This window comes from Phodopus roborovskii, unplaced genomic scaffold (genome assembly GCF_943737965.1).
Source record: "Phodopus roborovskii unplaced genomic scaffold, PHOROB, whole genome shotgun sequence".
In the NCBI taxonomy this organism is placed as follows: domain Eukaryota; kingdom Metazoa; phylum Chordata; class Mammalia; order Rodentia; family Cricetidae; genus Phodopus; species Phodopus roborovskii.
Window position 1 is genome coordinate 3798588 of NW_026126648.1, and position 19580 is coordinate 3818167.

A 19580-nucleotide genomic window follows, 5' to 3' on the forward strand; every position below is an offset into this window, starting at 1 on the left:
TACCAAGCGAAGCTGCTAAGAAGAAAGAAAGGGGTCAAAGTTGATGGTAAATCGTGAGTGGTTGCTATAACAATGAAGTCTGGAAAGGAAAGAAAGAGCTACTTGAGGCCTCTTGGTGAAGAGCTCTAATAAATCTGCAAGATGTGTTCTTTGCATAACTCTTTTATATGAAGCTATCTGTACATCTCCCGAATATTTTCAGACTTTCAAGCTGAGAAAGTGGTCAAGTGACAATTTCCCACTCAGTATTTCTTCATGGCATTTCTTTCTCAACACCATGACAGCAAAAGCTACTCAGTCATTCATTGCAACCGAGAAGCTTAAGGCCTCCGTAGTTAGACCGAGGAGCTAGCATTGCAAAGGTAGTGTAGTTTATTCCCTCAGGGAGTCCTTTACTTACAGGCAATAATTAAGAAGTGTATAGAGCCATCTAAGAAGCACCTGGATTTCCAATCCACGAAACTATGAGATGAGATAAGTGATGTTGCTCACCTTAAACGTTTGTTCAGTAACGGCCTCTTACCTTGTGATCATTAGGTGATAAACTTGAGAGAAACTGTCCCCTTCATACAGTCAAAAATTAGCATACTAGGCATGCCTTTAATACCAGCACTCAGAAAAGGCAGAAGCAGGCCAATCTCAGTGAGTTTTAAGCAAGTACACTCTATACAACAAGTTATGGAGAAGTCAGAGTTACACAATGAGAATCTGTTTCAATAAATAACTGAATAAGCAAATAAATATCAATAAAGTTCAAAATATTATATGCATTTTTTTTTTACAAGTTAAAACCTCAGCCCTTTCAAACTGACACTGACCTATAGTGAGATAGTCCTTCTGTGGCACTGACCACGCCCATTGTGGGGTGGAGCCATGGGCAGAAGTGACCTGTGGAAGGAGTTCGGAGGCAGAGCCTGGAAAATCTCTCTTGCTGGCGTGACTCGGACAGGAGAGGATCGGGTTGAATTTCCTGGTGTTCATCTGTCTAGGTTGTAAGTTATTTCTCCCTGAATAAACATCTATCCGGCCTATTTGTTTATCATGATCCATATTTAACCGCGATACTAACCTAAATAAGCAGTTAAAGAAAGGGAAGATTAATATTGCCACAGCAACTATAAAGAAATGGTAACATCTTGTAAAAACCATTTCCAAGCAGAGAAAATGTCCATTCGGTATATTTGAGAGTTATCTGTGTCTTAGAATGCAAACCATAAGAAATCAGTCTCGAGTGTATTAGGGTTTGTGGAAGGCTTGAGAGAGATGTCCCCTGTAATCTCTGGGCTTTCTGGAGGAAGTAAATCACTCCAAAATCCCCACCATTCCCAGTGTGTGCTTCCCTTCCTGAGTCTCGGCCTCCCTCCCTCCCTCCCTCCCATTCTGTTCCCACTTCTGCCCACAGTTGAAGACATGAGGTCTCAGCTTGCCCCCTCAGCAGTCATGCCTGTCATCAAGCCTGCTGCTTTCCCGTCATGATAGAAGTTCATCCTTCTGGAACATGAGGCCAAATAGGTCTTATCTTCTTCTTAATTTGATTACAGCAATCTTGTTTGAGTATCAATTTTATTTGTTTTTTGTTTGTTTGTTTTTGTAGATATAATTCGGTTGGCCAGTTTACTAGTTTCTTATCAGCTAGCTGTGTCTTAAATATTAACACATTTCTACTAATCTGAGTACTTCCACGTGGTCACATCTTACTGGAGAGAGGCCCCAGCATTCTTCTCTCTCTTTCCTCCATCTTGACCCCTCCCTACTCTCTTCAAATCCTCCTTGTTTCCTTGTCCCGCCTATCTTGCTTTCCCATTGGCCAACAGTGCTTTATTCATTAACCAATACAAAAAACACTGAGAATGTAGGCTAACAAAACTAAATCAAACACGAGGATAACGTTATGAAGTACAAGGTTGCTGACTGGCAAAGTGGGAAAATAATGACTTGTTTAAGTAATTTGAAAAATTATGTTCCCTCCAATAAAACCATAATGTTCCACTAGATAAGTTAATTAGGGGTAGGTATAGCATGTTGTGTCAGTGACTAATAAATCAATAAACATTATTTAGTTGTTATCATATGCAAAGGTATGAGAGTCTGGCATTGGCGCATGGGCGACAAGATTAGGGAAAAGTTTATGGTCAGATTAAAAAACTAGTCACCAAAACACCAAATAACCCTATTAAAAAATGAGATACAGAACTGAAGAGAGAATTCTCAATAGAGGAAATCAAAAAGGCTGAAAGACACTTAAGAAAGTGCTCAATATCCTTAGCTATCAGGGAAATTCAAATCAAAACAACCCTAAGGTAACCCAGCCACAAAAAGAGGAACATGGTATGTACTTACTCATATATGGATTTTAGAAATAGAACAAAGGATCACCAGCCTATAATTCACACCAACAGAGAAACTAGGATACAAAGAGGAATCTAGGGGATTCGTACAAGGTCCCTCACAGAAGGGGAAAGGGACAAGATCTCCTGAGCATATTGGGAATGGGGGGAGGACAGTGAGTGGAGAGGGAGATAGGAGAAAGAGAAGGGTAGGAGAGAAAAGCATGTAGGACTAGGAAGATTGAGTCAGGAGAGTAATAGAAGAGAGACAGAGAGCAAGAAAGAGATACCATAAAAAAGGGACTCATTATAGGTTTGAAGAGAACACTGACTCTAGAGAAATGTCCAGAGACCTACAAGACTGACCCCAACTAACAGTATGAGCAACAGTGAAAAGGCTACCATAAATGTCCTTCCGCGATAATGAGACTGATGACTAACCTATCCACCATCATAGAGCCCTCATCTAGTAGCTGATGGAAACAGAAGCAGACACCCACAGCTAAACACTGAGCCGAACTGGAATCCAGATGCAGAAAGAGAGGACAAGACCAGGCTACAGAAACACATAGAGACAGCTGACCTGAACAAGGATAGCAAACAGGCCACAAGACTGATATCTGGGAATCCAGCATTGGACCAACTCAGATCCCCTGAACATGGGTTTCAGTAAGAAGGCCTGAGCAATCTAAGGGACCTCAGATAGTGGAAACAGGATGTCTCCCTGGTGCACAAAAGGACTTTAGGAGCACATTCCCCATGGAGGGTTACTTCCTTAACCTAGAGGCAGGAGGGAAGACCTAGCCCCTACTACAAATGACTTGACAGATTTTGTTGACCCCTCCTGGAAGGCATCGCACTCCCTGTGGAGTGTGTGTGTTGGGGGGGGGGCGTTGGAATGGGATGGGAAGGTTCTCAGGGGGCATGAGAAGAAGAGAGGGAGGAAGGGAAAGGGAACTGGGATCGATATGCAAAATAAGAAAATATAAATAAATAAACAAAAAATAACAACAGCAACAAAAAAAGTCCTTGTCCTTTGTGGATCTAAAGAATCAACCCTTCATGCCATAAATACTAACCATGAATTTTCACATATTATGTATCCCAGCTCTTATCACACTCTTCTTAGCTGTTATATCAGTACCACTTTCTTTCCTAATACATAAACTTTATTTTAATCTATAACCTATTCCAAGAAATGTTTCATTTGTTCGTGATGGTGCTTATTGCTCAAATAGTTGCCAGGAATTGTAACTGACGGAAAAGTTCTTGGTGGATGCATATGTAAGAGCCACGGTGAGCATGGATTTATAGAGGGCTGAGTGAGAATACCAGCGATTAAACTGGTTACAAATGTCTGTATCTGTGAACGTTCAGGTGTGTCTTCTAGAGTTTATTAATTCTATTGTTCTAAACTAAAAGAATGGCAAGTATTAACAATGAGACTTCTTGTAAACAAAATGATTAGTCATTGAAGGAAGGTAAGTTCATGATGCAAATGATCACCAGCATTTCAGAATTAGCAGTTTAATAATAGGGGAATCAGCTAGTTTCTGGTAGCGTTGAAATACAGATGACAAATGATCCAACAAAGAATAATTAGAAGCTGGAAGTACCCAAGGAAGGAGGCTTGGTGTTTTCCTATGTTTCACCTTAAGTAGTAAGCCTTACTGCTCTCTCGAATCAAAGCAATTTATCATCTGTGAACAACTGCCAACGAGAACATCACCAGGGACAAGCTGAGGTTGTGTTTACACCAGGCTTGGGTTCCCATATAAAAGTATTGAATTCATCTGTACTGTGGAGATTTACCAAGTTCAGTGTCAAGGGGAAAAAATCCCATCTTCTTGATGGTGATGTTATCTTAGCTACTGTACTCTGTCATGTATTGGGGAGTGCAAAGGAGTAATACACAGAAGCATAGGCACAGGATTGGAATTGGCTTTCAGTGGCCTCTGGAAGTTTCCTCATAGATGGCTTCATTGAGGACAGACACTGCGGAAGACCCAAGATCATACCTTGAGTCTTCAGCAAGTAATGTATATGTGATTGGAAAATGTAAACATGCTGTGGTGTGTGTGTGTGTGTGTGTGTGTGTGTGTATGTGTGTGTGAGAGAGAGAGAGCTGTGTTTCTTTTAAAAATCAGATTGGAATTTAACTGACTACACATTAAGAGAAGCACTCATAACATTCCAATGAGGAGCATTGTGTGTGTGTGTGTGTGTGTGTGTGTGTGTGTGTGTGTGTGTGTGCGTGTGCATGTGTGTAATAGCTGGCATATTTATGCCAGAGAAAGTAAATGCTCAGGGTTTGAACAAGTAGCATGAGATGTCCTGAAGTGACAGTGCATTTTAGTCATTTTCTAAGGCCATATCCAAAGGTACCACAGGCTGCAATAGGGTAAAGGACCAGCATCCTTTATGAGAGGATAATGGGCTCTTCACACACTCCACTAGAGCCTAATGTGACAAATAGCTGAGCTGGCATGCAAGCACTAAGGAGGCTGGGTGGCATACAGTGGCAGGGTGGCTATTGCTCATAGACAGTGGCTTCCTGTGTTCTCTGTTCACGCAGACTCCCTTGGAGGTTAACAGCAATCACGTATGATGTGGCATCTTCTACTCTGAATTCAGCCTCAGCATCTGTTTTGACTTCCAGCTATCATAGGAATGCATGGTAGAGTCTTTATCATAAGCTCCTGACTATTCCTATCTATCTAAAATGCATCCACTTAGCACGTCTGTCTATGCACACGCTCACTTTGTAGAACTGGGAGTTCAGGACTGCTTTCATCCAGACAGATATCTTGACACTGCATTGAATTAGGAATTATAGTTCTTCCATTGTTGTTATTTTTAATATCTTAAATTTGAAAATCAGCAAAGGGAGTTTGGGGAAGAAGCTGAGTCTTAAACTCATATAAACCATTCCTTAATTTGAGAGTCATAAGTTCTCCAACCTCACTGTTCAATAGAGGAGAAACAGTCCAAAGGAGTACAATGCAGAGCTCATATACATCCTCAACATTCCAACCCAATGCCCTCCTCTTCCTAGCCTGTAGTTTGATGATATTTATACATTCCAAGCAACAATCCATGTTTATAAGAAGCAACAAAAACTCATCTACTATCATTTCAAACTAGATTTCAAACTAGATCAAACTTGTGCACTTGAGGTAATATTTATCTAACAGTCTATGCACCCTCTATTTATCCTTTAATATATTTGCCACTTTAACCATTAGCCAATTGCAGGCTTGAATGTACTATCACTATTGATAGATATTTTTTGAGAGAATTTGCTATTTGTTTTAGGTCTCGGAAACCTTTCTTATAATATTTGTATTTAATGAAGTATATAGGTATATAACATATACATTGCTATATAACAAACAAACATTACCAAAAAAAAAAAAAAGAAACATTACTTCCCAATATTACAACATGCCTCTCCAGAAATAATTACTCTGTTTCTTTTTGTTTGACCAAAAATATTTGACTTTTCTGGAACTCTACTAAAGGAAGTCATAATGTATCTGGTTTAAAAAAAAAATGTCCTCTTATCACAGGAAAATGTGATGACTTCTCCAAATGCATACGGCTTCATCTCAGAACACATGAACACATTACATAAAAGAAAAACAAGTAGAAGATGGGATCATGAGGTCCAACTAGGTGCCTGTAAAACAGGCAGTTATCAATCATCATGCTTTAGCTATGTCTGTACAAAGCTTCACAAGAAGAGTTCCCTCTGGAAAGATGTCTTCAGGGGAGAGAATTTATCAAGCATTGATGGTTTTGCCAGTGGAATAATACAAGCTAGAGTTGCTGTAGAAAGTAGACATAGTAAGCATCTGTATTCACCCCTAGAATCCCTAAAGTGAGGGCACAGTTGCTAGCTCCACAGATAGCATAGGAGTAAGACTCGCTTTGAACTTCTGACATTCGCAACTGTGAAAAATTATGTCTCTTTAAAGATTTGTTTTATTTTATGTGTATTGCTGTTTTCCTGCATTTAGGTATGTGGGCATGTATACCTGGCACCTGTGAAAATTAGGAAAAGGGATTTGTCCACTGGAACTACTATTACAGATGGTTCTAAATTACCAGGTGGGAGCTAGGAACCCAATCACCAAGTTTGTGGTAATTTGTTGCACCTACAATAAGGACCTAGTACACCCATGTACTAAGAGTACTTTTGAGGTTTCTGTTATCTGATAGCTACAGATATTTTCACCATGTATTACTGTGTAGTATGTGTGTGTGTGTGGGGGGGTCCCTGTCAGCTTACACTGCTGGTAGAGAAATGAAGAACTGCAAACACCTGAGCAGGAAACTTCACTGAGCAGGACTTAGCCAGGCTAGATGAAACTTCTAGAGTCAAACACCAGGCCAGTTTATTTGAGAGATATTTAAATACTTCACAATTTGGGGGTAAAAAAAGTTTTATGGTATCAATTATCCCAATCCAATACACAAAGTCAAGCTTAAGGTATGATTGAAACCCTTTTGCAAGTGCATGTGACCTCTAGCACGTAGATGGCTTCCATAGTTTACAGGCTTAGGATCTAGTGTGGTCTCTGAACCACACAGCATAGGGTTCATCAGGCAGTAAAGTAATGTGACATCTCTCCTAAGGGAAGGTCCTATTGACTGAGAAACAAAGCTAAAGATACAGGTCTGGAGAGGCAAAGTCTGGGATAAACAGTTTGGGGGGTAAGGGGGATTAGTTTTGGGTGAAGTCTGGCCCTACCAATAGCAAATGTCACAGGGATATTAATAACTTCCCAATATATTATCACATGAGCCACTTTATCAGAGATACAGATTAAATTTTAAGCCTCAGATTGCTCAATTATGAAGAAGCCCAAATTTCACAATAATCGTTATACGTGTAATAATATGGAGTTTGAGGATGTATGTTTTATAGTTTGTCATTGTCCTTTTTCTAGAAGCTTATTTTATGAAAATATTAAAGGCAGAAAATATGCTCACTGATTCAAAAGGTATTTACTGTGCATAGGCCAGCTCCTAGAGGTCCCAAGGATTGTAAAGATGGGTTTAAAACAGAACTTTCCTCTTGGGGAGATATCTAAGGAAGAAAAGTTGCAAACCCTGAATACCAATTCAGTTGTTCAGTCTGAGCAAGATTTAAGGGGCGTTTAAAAGGGAATCCCATCTGCCAAAGACATCTGTTCAACTATGTTCATAGCAGCAAATTTGTAATAGCAAGAACCTGGAAGCAACCTAGATGCCCCTCAATTGAAGAATGGTTAATGAAGATGTGGCACATCTACACAATGAAATACTACACTGCAGAAAAAAAATAATGGTATCTTGAAATTCACAGGCAGTGGATGGCACTTGAAGAAACCATCCTGAATGAGGTAACCCAGTCACAAAAAGAGGAACACAGTATGTACTCACTCATATATGGATTTTAGACCTAGATCAAATGATCACCAGCCTATAATTCACATCACCAGACGAACTAGGATACAAGGTGTATTCTAAGAGATTCATATAAAGTCCCTCATAGAACTGGGAAGGGACAAGTCCCCCAGAGCACAGCGGAAGTGGAGGGGGCAGCGAATGGAGAGAGAAGTAGGAGAAAAAGAGGGGGAGGAAAGGAAAACATGTGTGACTAGGAAGATTGAGCCTGGTTAGGAATAGAAGACAGAAGAGACAGAGAGAGAGAGAGAGAGAGAGAGAGAGAGAGAGAGAGAGAGAGAGAACATAAAAGAGGGAGCCAATATTGGTTTGAAGATAAAAATTGAACACAAAGAAAGATTCTACAGAACTACAAGACTGCAGCCACCTAACTATTTCAGCTTCCATGGAAAGGCTACCATAAATGCCCTTCCCGGAGAGTGAGATCAACAACTAACTTCTCCATGGAGCCCTCAACTAATGCCTGTTGGAAACAGGAGCAAACATCCATACATAAACACTGAGTCAAAGTAGAACCCAGATGCAGATGGAGAGGACAAGACCAGGCAGCAGAAACACATACAGACAGCTTACCTGAACAAGGAGGAGCTAAGGGCCACTAGACTGATAGCTGGGAAGCCAGCATGGGACTGACTCAGGCTCCCCTGAATATGGGTCTCAGCAAGAAGGACTGAGCAGTCTAAGGGACCTCAGACAGTGGAGCCAGGATGTATCCCTGGTGCACAAAAGGACTTTGCGAACACATCCCCCATGGAGGGATAACTGCCTTAATCTAGAGACAGGAGAGAAGCCCTAGTCCCTACTTCACATGACCTGTCAGATCTACATGACCCCAACTGGATGGCATTGCCCTACATATGGAATTGTGGTGGGGCCATGTGAGGGGAGGGCGGTTTGAGTGCATGTGAGAGGGCAAAGAGGGTAAAAGGGAGGGAAGGAAGGAGGGAGGGATGGAGGGAGGGAGGGAGGGAAGGAGAGGGAACTGGGATCGACATGTAAAATAATAAATTAAATTAAAAAAAAATTGCTTTGACTCCAAAATTTAAGTTCAAGGACATGTTAATGGGGAGAAGGATTTCTATTTTTGTTTCCACAGAAAATGAAAAGATGTGGATTCCTTCCAGACTAATGTGGTTTGATCAAGCCAGACCACCTGAAACAGAGTGCGAGGTGATCCTACATTCAAAACAGCTGAACAAAGCAGCCTTGCAGACTACAGCCAGGATATCTGAATCTTCTTCGAATCCCCCATGACAGCGCCCCTTACCAGCAGGAAGTAGTTTGGAAAGAACGACGCCCAAATTCCCAAATATTGTCTATAAATGTTTGTTTTCATTTAAATGGACTTGGTTATATAACATAAATAAAAAAATAAATAAAATAAAAGGGAATCCCATCAGCAAGCGGGGCGTACAGCAAGGCTCCGAGGGACATAATACTGAGAGAGAAAGAGTGACTAAAGGCTGCTGGAATGAGAGGGAGAAGAGAAGGTACAGAGGTAGAGAAACCCCCATTGGCTCCAGAAGCTGGGACCAGTGAGCCAAATGAGCAGACTCCACAGAGACACACACTAGCGTGGAACCCCAGAGTAAACCTGAACAACGTGGTGGCACACATGGCCTTCATGTGCATTTTCAAGTCCCATAGACTAAAACTGAAAACAAGACTCAAATCTGGCAAGCCATTATTTTTGTGACTAGAAACAAAATATCGGCAAAAACTAACTCTGACAGCATCCTTTGTAAAAGTAGTGTAGCATTAGCCATCTCACTATAATGTGTATGTGAACAAAAGAATTAAAGTTCTTGCAGTGTGTATCTATCTTCGCTAGGGTTACTGTTGCTGCAGAAAGACACCATGGCCACAGCAACTCTTATAAAGAAGGCATTTAATTGTGGTGGCTTGTGTACAGTTTCAGAGGTTTACTCCATTATCATCACGGTAGGAAGCAAGGTGAGGGACAAGCTAACACGGTGCTGAAGTAGTAGCTGAGAATCTTACATCTTGCAGGCAACAAGACGTGCTCTGACACATGGGGCAGTATCTTAAGCATGTATGAGACCTTTAATCTCACCTCCATAGTGAAATACGTCCTCCAACAAAACCACACCTACTCCAACAAGGCCATATCTCCTAATATGCTACTCACTTTGAGGGTCATATAATTTCAAACCACCATAGTTTGTTTGTTTGTTTGTTTGTTTGTGTGTGTGTGTGTAAAATAATGTAAACTAATGTGAAATTCCTCCCTTTCTACCTTTTGTTTCCTCTAATGTCATAAACATCCTGGAAAGAAATATATGCTAGCATCATTTTGGACCATAGTGAATGAGATTGAAAACAAATATGTATCTACCAGCTGGGTTACATCAGAGGCTATTATTGACAGGGAAGACAATAATTCTCCCTAAAGAGATGCAAATGGACAATGAAAATATATTATAGCCCTAATCACTGGATTGAAGATTGCTTTTTAGCAATGCCAGGCTGGAGCAGAAAACATACACCTCTCTCAGTACAAATTAAATGACATAACATAAATATATGAAAGAGTACTGCATGATTAATATTCTTGCCTCTCCTCTGGTAAATGGGTTTCACTAATAGAGAGAACTCTATTGACACCCTTAAGTGGATCCATATGTCCAGGAGAGATCAATATGTGTTGCAGAACAATATACTTTGGAAATAATATCTACATCCAAGTGTGCCCTTAATAGAAATTGAACCAAGTTTCATAGATGCATAAACGTCTACAATTTGAGCATCTTTAAAAAAAAAACAGTTGCAAATTCAAATTTGGGCAGTGTTGCTACTTGACTATTGTTCTATAATAAGGAACTGTGAGTATATTAGTTTATACAGCCATTATTATACTGCGGGTGTAAATGAATCAGGACGCTTTCAGGGCTGTGGTCCTATTAATATTTGAGTTGTGAATGGCCCTGCAGCTTCCTGTTTACAGTGCTGTTCCTTGGCTTGTGTAGTTCGGGAGAACTCAGGCAGGAGGAAGTGTGGCTGATGTGTGTCTAGGGGCTTGCCTTCAAAGACTGTATTCTGCCTCCTCCTCCGTGCCCTCTATTTCTGGGCTTGTTATGATATGAGACACAATTCTTCTCATATTCTCTCCAGCATGGGAGGAGCCTCCACCCCTGCTGGTCTGAGCCCTGTCCACTGTGGTAGACTAAACCCTGTGAAATCACGAGCAGAAATCCGTTTTTCTCCCTGTAGTTGTCTGTCAGGTGAAATGGGCAGAGTAATACAAAAGCATTACCATTACAGGGGTCTTGATATCTGACCTTTCCCCAATTCTCCTGGCTCCTTGCTTCCTAAGCTCTTGCTGTAATCTGCATAGACTAGATGGGTCTCACATTATACTCCGATGCTAACTCTGCCTCCATTTCCCAATATAAGGCCCTCTTGACTGCTCTGTGACTGAACAGACATGTAGCACAATCTCCTATTGCCTAGGTAGGTCAGTGAATTTTCAACCTTATATCCACCTGCAGTGTTAAATCATATTTGGAAAACTTATAGGATTTTCACAGATTTCTCCTGTGTTTTTCAGGAGTTATCAATTTGTGAAACACCATATAAAATAAAAATTTAGACTTAGGAAGTAGATCATACTATATATAACATTGCCTACTTTATAATCCAATGCCTTGTCCTAAGATAATTTAAAGGAAATAGTTACACAGTCATGTAGGCACGGTATTTTCTCCCTTCTTGCAGTAATCAAAATCACAATCCACCCAGCGTTCATGTTTGTGTGGATTAATTGGGGGACACAAAAGCCACTCACGCCCCTTAAGCTTCATGACCAACCTGCTGTAAGGAATTGAGAAACCCCTTGTGGGTACAATGGTGAGTTTGAAAATTGTTCTTCTATTTAAAAGGTAAATGTAATGCCTTAGTGATTTGGGCAGATACACTTATTTATGCTTTGTAATACAATTGATTTTTTTCTGAATAAACATAAATTTTCAGTTAGGAAAAGTGTTGACATGCTTTTTGTGTAAAACACATATTTCTTTTTCAGCAAATCTTCTGTTTATTCTTATAGTGGATGTTGATGGCTTGGCACTTATCAGATTTAGAAGATGAGCCATTCTTTTCCAGATGTACCTGTTTACATCTGGGAAAACAGTTAAGGTTGGCCCTTTTTACATCTCTTGCATAATAGGTTATACTTAGGAAACTAAATGAAGTAACTTTTCATCACACGATAAAAATGACCATTTATTTTTGACAGAAGCAAAATGCTTCCTACTTGCAACCTAAAAATTGCTGAGTTCTGTGTGGCATGGGTCCTGAAACTGGGGCTGGGGGAGGCATGTGAAGGAAGGGAGGGAGAAAGGGCAGGCAGGGAGAAACTGAGATCAGACAGGGTTTTGCTAATGCTACCGTAGCCAGCCAGAATCTCAGTGTCTACTAGGTACAGCACGGGCTCATGTTGCTACAAAGCCTCTAGATGTGAGCAATCTCAAGCTGTCAACATCAAGGGAAGCCACAGTTCCTGGTCTCTGTCATCATTCATCAAATGTTCATAAACATTTATTCTCAGAACATATGAGGAAAACTTGGCCATTACTTATGAGCCTGCCTCAAATGGTCAATTGACCTTGGAATCCTTGACATGTTCATGGCCCTGTCAAAATACACATTGACTCAAGACTCCACTCACTTGGGGCTTCTTCTACTACCTAGAAAAGGCGAACTGAAGAATAGACCTTTTAGTTCTACCTTTAAACAAAAATGCCGTCCATCCATGTGGCTTGGTATCAATGGCAGATGCTGAATTTTGCTGTCAGGGTCCTGATTGTTTTATAGATGTTCACAATATGGTACTCTCCTCCTTATGCCATGGTTCATTGACTAAGAAAAGGCCAACTGGTGGTACATGCTGCCGTTCCCTTTCAGACGGAGGGAAGCTGTAAAAGAAACTTAAAGAATAGTATGCAGCCTTTTAAGAGGAAAAACAACATAGTCTCCTGTGGCAATACGGATAAATCTAGGGAACATTGTGCTACATAAAATATAGCAGGCCCACAGAATCCTGTATGCACAAAATGTTAAAAAAATAGAAAGAAAATCATATGTAGACACAGAAAAGAGGGAGCACAGGGAGGGGGGAGAAAGAAGAGGGGAATAGAGGGGGTGGAGAACATGAGGGATCAGAAAGATTGAGTAGAGGAGAGCAAGAAACGAGATACCATAATAGAGGAAGCCAGGGAGCCATTATAGGTTTAAGGAGAAATCTGGCACTGGGGAAATGCCCAGAGATCCACAAGGATGACCCCAACTAACAATCTAAGCAATAGTGGAGAGGCTACCTTAAATGTCCTTCCCTTATAATGAGATTGGTGACAGCCTAGAGCGTTCATCCAGTAGCTGATGAACGCAGAAGTAGAGATCCAGAGGTTAGCACTGAGCCTAACTCCTGGAATCCAGTTTAGAGAGGAAGGATGATGATCAAAGAGGTCAAAACCATGCTGGGAAAACCCACAGAAACAGGTGACCTGAGAAAGTGAGAGCTCATGGACTCCAGACTGATAGCTGGGAAACAGTATAGTACAGAACCAGATCTTCTGAATGTGGGTGTCACTTAGGAGGCCTGGGGAGTCTATATGGCATCTGGCAGTAAAACCAGTATTTATCCCAAGTGCAGGAACAGACTTTGGGAACCCATTACCCAAGGAGGACACTTTCTTAGCTTAGATACACAGGGGAGGGCCTAGGCCCTGCCCAAATGACTTGGCAGATTTTAATGATCCCCCCATGAGAGGCCTCACCCTCTCTGGGGAATGCATGGGGAATGGGATGGGGGTTTGGTGGGGGGCATGGGAGGATGGGAGGGAGAGGGAACTGGAATTGATATGTATTTCTAAATTGAATGTGTGTGTGCGCGCGCGTGTGTGTAATTTTGTGTGTATAATTTAAATTCCAGAAAATGTTGGGGCACAGAGTGAGGGAGGTGATGATCAAAAGATGAAGGCTTCAAGAGCACAAAAAGATGAGTGCCGGGTGTCAGAGTGCAATGTGAAGATAATGCATTCTGAGCTCGAAATTTGCTATGTGAATATAATAACTACATGAGTTGATGGGCCTACCAATTAGCTTTTCTGTGGTAATCATGTCACAAAGCGTATATGCATTAAAAGATTATGTTTGACATTATATATATATATAATTTTATTTGTTAATTACCTTTTAAGAGAAACAGAAAAACATAACAAATTATGTTTTAAAAGCCACAAATACTTTTCTGGGAATAGCTGTAGTCAGTAGCTTAATTTTACAACAGAATATGTGTTCGTCCTAACAGTGTATAATGCCTATGCAGCTGTCTTTATGCACTTTATCCTGTTTGGTCCGTGTCATAATGCTAAGAGGAGTACAACATTAGCATCGTTGTTTCCCCATGGAAATAGGCTTGTAAGTGACTTAGCATTCTCCATGGTGCTCACAAACAGTAAATGTGGTCTGTATTGAAATGACAGAAATTGCTGTTCACCAAGACAGACGGTGCCTTCTCCTCAACTGATGCCTGCCAAAGTTTGAGGAGATGGGATCGGGCTCTGTGAAAGGCAGGAGTGCTGAATAACACTAAGTGTGAATCATGTAAAGGCGAGTTGAAAATACGCAGACATTCAAGCATTCGCTGTCATCCACTGCTGTTCATGTTGTATTTTCTCTCAATCAGTTTTATAAGAAAGACATTCAAAGGCCGTGCACATCCTTTGGATACCCTCGACTTGAAGGCCATAAGAGGTTTAGTTTTCGTTTCTATCCTCTAAAAACAAGAGTTTCCAGTTTCTTTGAGTTAACATTCAAGCAATAGATATCATTGCGGCAGATCTCTCTCTCTCTCTCTCTCTCTCTCTATATATATATATATATATATATATATATATATATATATATCCCTCTTCCTCTCCCTCTCCTTCTCCCTCCCCCTCCGCCCTCTCTCTCTGAGTGTCTGTGTGTCTGTGTGTCTGTGTTGTATTTTCTCCTCTCCCATAACCCCAGTTCCCTCCTTGCTAATTTCCTTCTTACTTTCATACAAATAGTCGGCTCCCCCTCTCCTTACATGCCACATGTATTATATTCCCCTTCACCCCACTTCTCCATCCCCTTAACATTTATCTCTCCACACATCTTCATGCCCTTTTAGCTTCCTGATCTACACACACACACACACACACGCACACACACACACACACACACACACACACACCAATTTTTCTTTGTTTTGTTTTCCTTTCAATATATCCCAACCTCAGTTTCCCCTCCCTCCAACCCTCTCACTTCCCCACTCCTCCTATATCTCCCCTTTCCCCCAGATCCATTCCTTTCCCATTTCCTTTCAGAAATGAGCAGGCTTTTCTGAACATCCACCGAATAAGACCCGACACTAACCCTCGTATCAAGGCTGGGTGAGGCAACCCAGTAGGAAGAAAAGGGTCTCAAGAAGAGACAAGAGAATCAGAGATACCCCACACCACACCCTCCATTAGGGGATCCCCCAAAATATTTCAAGCTAACAACCATAACATAATACAGAGGACATTGTGCAGATGCATGTGGTCCATGATTGCCGTTTCCATCTCTGTGAGTGCCTATCAGCCCCATTTCGTTGAGGTCTGTGTTCTGGTACCATTGGCCTCTCTGGCATCTATGTTTTTCCTCCCCATCTTCCACAGGGTTCCACAAGATCCATGGGGAAGAACCTGATAGAGATCTTCAATTTGGGCTCTGTCTCTCCACCTACTGTTTGGCTGTGGAACTCTGCATCTGTTCCTATGAGATGCCAGCAATAGTCTCTTTGGTGGTGACTGAGCTAGGCAGTGATCTATGGGTATGTAAGGATGTAGTTAGGAATCATTTTTATTGACGTTTTTCTATCACATGGCTCTGCTCTATCTGGCCTGTAATTCCTGGTCATGCAGGCAGTGTTGGATTTGGTTCTTTATCATGCTATGGGCTCAAGTTAAGCTAAGATGAATAGCACAGCTGACAACTCATGTGGGTAAGGATGCGAAGCAAGGACACTTCTCCTGTGCTGGAGGAAGTGCAAACTCATACAATCACTATATAAATAAATAAGATGGCTCCTCAGAAAACTAGGACTTGATCTACCTCAACACCCAGCTATATCACACTTGAGCATACACACAAAGGATGCTCCATTCTAATATAAGACATTTGCTCTACTATGTTCCTAATGGCTTTATGCACAATAGCCACACACACACACACACACACACACACACACACACACACACACACACACAATTTGAAAGCTCAGTTCTCACATGAGCAAATGCATGGTATTTGTATTTGTAAATCTGCTTGTTTCACTTACCATAATGACAATAATCACACTAGGGAATGACACTGGAGGCAAACTTCAGAAGGAAACTCCCTCCCCCTTTTTGCTCTCTGTAGCCAAAAGTTTACAGAAAAGCAAAGAAGTGCTTGGGAAAACCCAAAACTCTTTATGAAGTCCTTAGAGAATTAACTGAAGCTACTCTGCCTGTGACATGGCACTTGTCATCCAACAAAGCAAACAGGAAATAAGAAATATGTTACAACTGAGTTTTGGAACAAGCTACTTGTCAGCCAAGATGCTTTTGGAAGTTTCCTCCAGGCAGTCTTGATAGCCAGTGACATGTAAGGTGAATTTCTCTTTGTGGCCAATGCTGGCTCTCTCTAGAGTGTAATGGAACACAACATTAGCTAGCAAGCTACTCACAGAAACCTGTGCAAACTGTGTTGAAAAGAACTCCAGGGACCTTTATTTTATAGATGCAAGGATTAAGGTGCATGCAGTTACAGTGGCCTGCTAACTCAGAGATAACAATAGCCATGTTTTTAGGACCCAGGCAAGGAAATCACACCTTAGAATCCCTAGTGTGCCCTATAGGGTCTCACCTTGGAGGTTATGCAGCATAGCTTGTGTTTGTTTAATATGAAGTGCTTTGTGTTTGTGCAGCTGCAGAATTAATATGATGGAATAAATACTGCCTGCTGCCGTATTCCATGCCCATGCTTAATTAAAACGGGAACAATGGTAAACTGCAAAAATTCACTTAGGTGCTGTAGAAACTGAATCAACAGAGTCAGGTGACTACAATGAGCTCAAACTCACTGGGAAGAAAATCGCACCAAGAAAATCCAAATGCAATACATTTTTCCATAATTCTTACTATAATTTTATATGTAACAGCATGCAATGAAGCCTTTTTGTTTTTCATTTAACATAAAACCCTGAAATATTTGTCTCGTGAAAGTATTAGAATGAAATCAAAGGGAGAGAAAAGAAAATGCTTTGAGTTTTGTTATTTATTTATTTATTTTATTTTTTGGTTGCAGTGTTTTGTTTTGTTTTGTTTTGCTTTGAAGCCTTCTTTTGTTTTTCTCCCTGATTGTGAATCTGTCCCCTGAACTCATTGCTGTCTCATTTAAAAGATTTCCTGTGCTCCCAAAGGCCTCGCTTTAAACTTTGCATCAGGTTTAAAAACAGGGAGATAGTGCCTAATTTATTTTGCTTTCCAGAGAGTAAAGGAAATAAAAATTAAAAGTGGTTTCATCACATGTAAGAATGCTAGATTGGAGTCCTTAATGGCAATATGACAAGGGAATATGGTATTCCACATTGGCTGTTTATCTTTTTAAAACATCCCTACATCTCTTCTTCTTCAGACAGTAACAGTATAAAACACAGAGATAGCTGAGTTTTATGGCCTGCATTTGTGGTGACCCAGCAATGGTAATGCATTCAGAAAATAGCTAAAAAGCAGAAAACAAAACGAACTGCAACATTGTATAAAGTGGAAATACGGTAAGTCCTAAAAATGGCCTTATGTTTGCTGTGACTCTTGGCTTTCCAACTAATGGAACTCTATTTATCTTATTCACCTGTATGTGTAGTAGACTGCCTGGCATATAATGGTTACTTATTAAATATCTGCTTATTAAATGACTACAGTTTGAAATCTTGTGTGAAATGATTAACTCCCAGACCAACAGACTGAACCCTAAGCCTATGGTCAGGAATCTTAGAGCTAGATAAAAACAAACAGGCAGGCAGTGGAGGAACAGAGATAGAAGGTTGTGATAAAATTGACAACCAAAGACAAGGATTGGGTTCTGGGATGTTCAGTATGAGCCTTGTATCCATGAGTACGTTTGTCACGTGCACAGCTCCCTGACTTTGTGAATTACTTAATGCCTGTAAATGACAGCTTGTCCTATGTGGAGAAAAACAGATAATATTAATATCAGCATTCCATAATTATATGTGGTCATTCTCTGGATAGCTTAGCAGACTTTTCACATCAATTTTTATTGGTATTGCTAGTCTTTATCGGGTTCCTCCGGCTGTTATAATAAATCATTACAAATTGGGGCTTAAAACAGTACAGATTTTATTATCTTACATTGTTGGAGGTCTAAATTAAGTATTGAAGTGTTAAATCAAGGTTCTGGCTAGGTTAGTACCATTCAGAGGCCCAAGAGGGAGAATCTATCTATGTGTTCTTGGATTTCTAGAGCCTTTTGCACTCCTAATATCTGGTGGGCATCATTTGAATCTCTGCTTCAATCAACATGCCCTGCTTTCCCATCTTCTTGCCTGTTTGAAAGAACATTCAAGTCTAAGGTGGACAATGAAAGATTGTACCTGCATCCCAGCAGGAATGTGAAGGTGACCTGTTAGCAATGGAGAGCCTATTAGCCCACGTTTCGAACTGTTTGTTTTGACCATCTCTTAAGCTGGCACAATTCAAAACACTCTCCTCTTGCTGCCTATGATGGTTAATTTGATAGTTAAAACATGCTCTGTTTAACAGACTCACTCAATTCTGCTTAGCAAGGAAGAAGAGAGGAGAATATTAATTTCTTTGACATAAAGCACTTGGAAAGATGGGAAGAGGGAGCATGTTGTGACTATGTAAATATTTTGGGACACTCTCTTCTATTCTAACTTTTATCAGTAACTCACCAAACAGGTTATATATTCGGTCTACTAAAGCACAGAGTGCATTTCTGATCCTGTTGTCATTGTTTCATTTGCAGGATTAGGGACGAAACACGGGGCCTTGTGCATGGTAGGCAAGCACTCTGCCTCTAAACTGTACTCCAGTTTGCAATTGTCCATGTAATAAGTAAAGTGACTGGTGAAGGAAGAACACACTGAGTTGACAATGGAAAGGTCATAGACCAAAGCTAACTGGCCATTCATAAGCTCTTAGATCCCTGACACACATACTCTCCTTGTATTCCACTATAGTCAGCTGCAAGATACAGAAATGTCTTCTATTGCAACTGACCACTTAACATTTGGTAAATTGTAGAGTGGCAATTTTAAGCAGAAGTCCAGGCTTTCTAACTAGTATGGTAATAAACTAAACATGGGAGTACATTGTGCTACACAGTGATCAGAGTACGTCATACACTGAAGTATTTTAAGCTCACAAAAATCCTATGAGATAAGCATGCCATTATGCTCATTTCATGGATGAGAGGATTGGGGCACAGAAATTGATATAACATACCCCTGACCACTGAGCTGGGATTTCAGCATTGTAATTCCATCTCCAAAGCTGGCTCTCCATTTTATACCACATTTAAAATTTTATAAAACCTCAACAAACATGCAAATGCTAACGACCAGTTAAAAAAAAACATGATTTAATGCAATACAAATGTAAATTTACCTTTTAAAATACATTACCTGACCCCAAAAAAAAAAAAATACTCTAAAGGGTAGGTTGCATATCAAGCAGTCGATGGCCA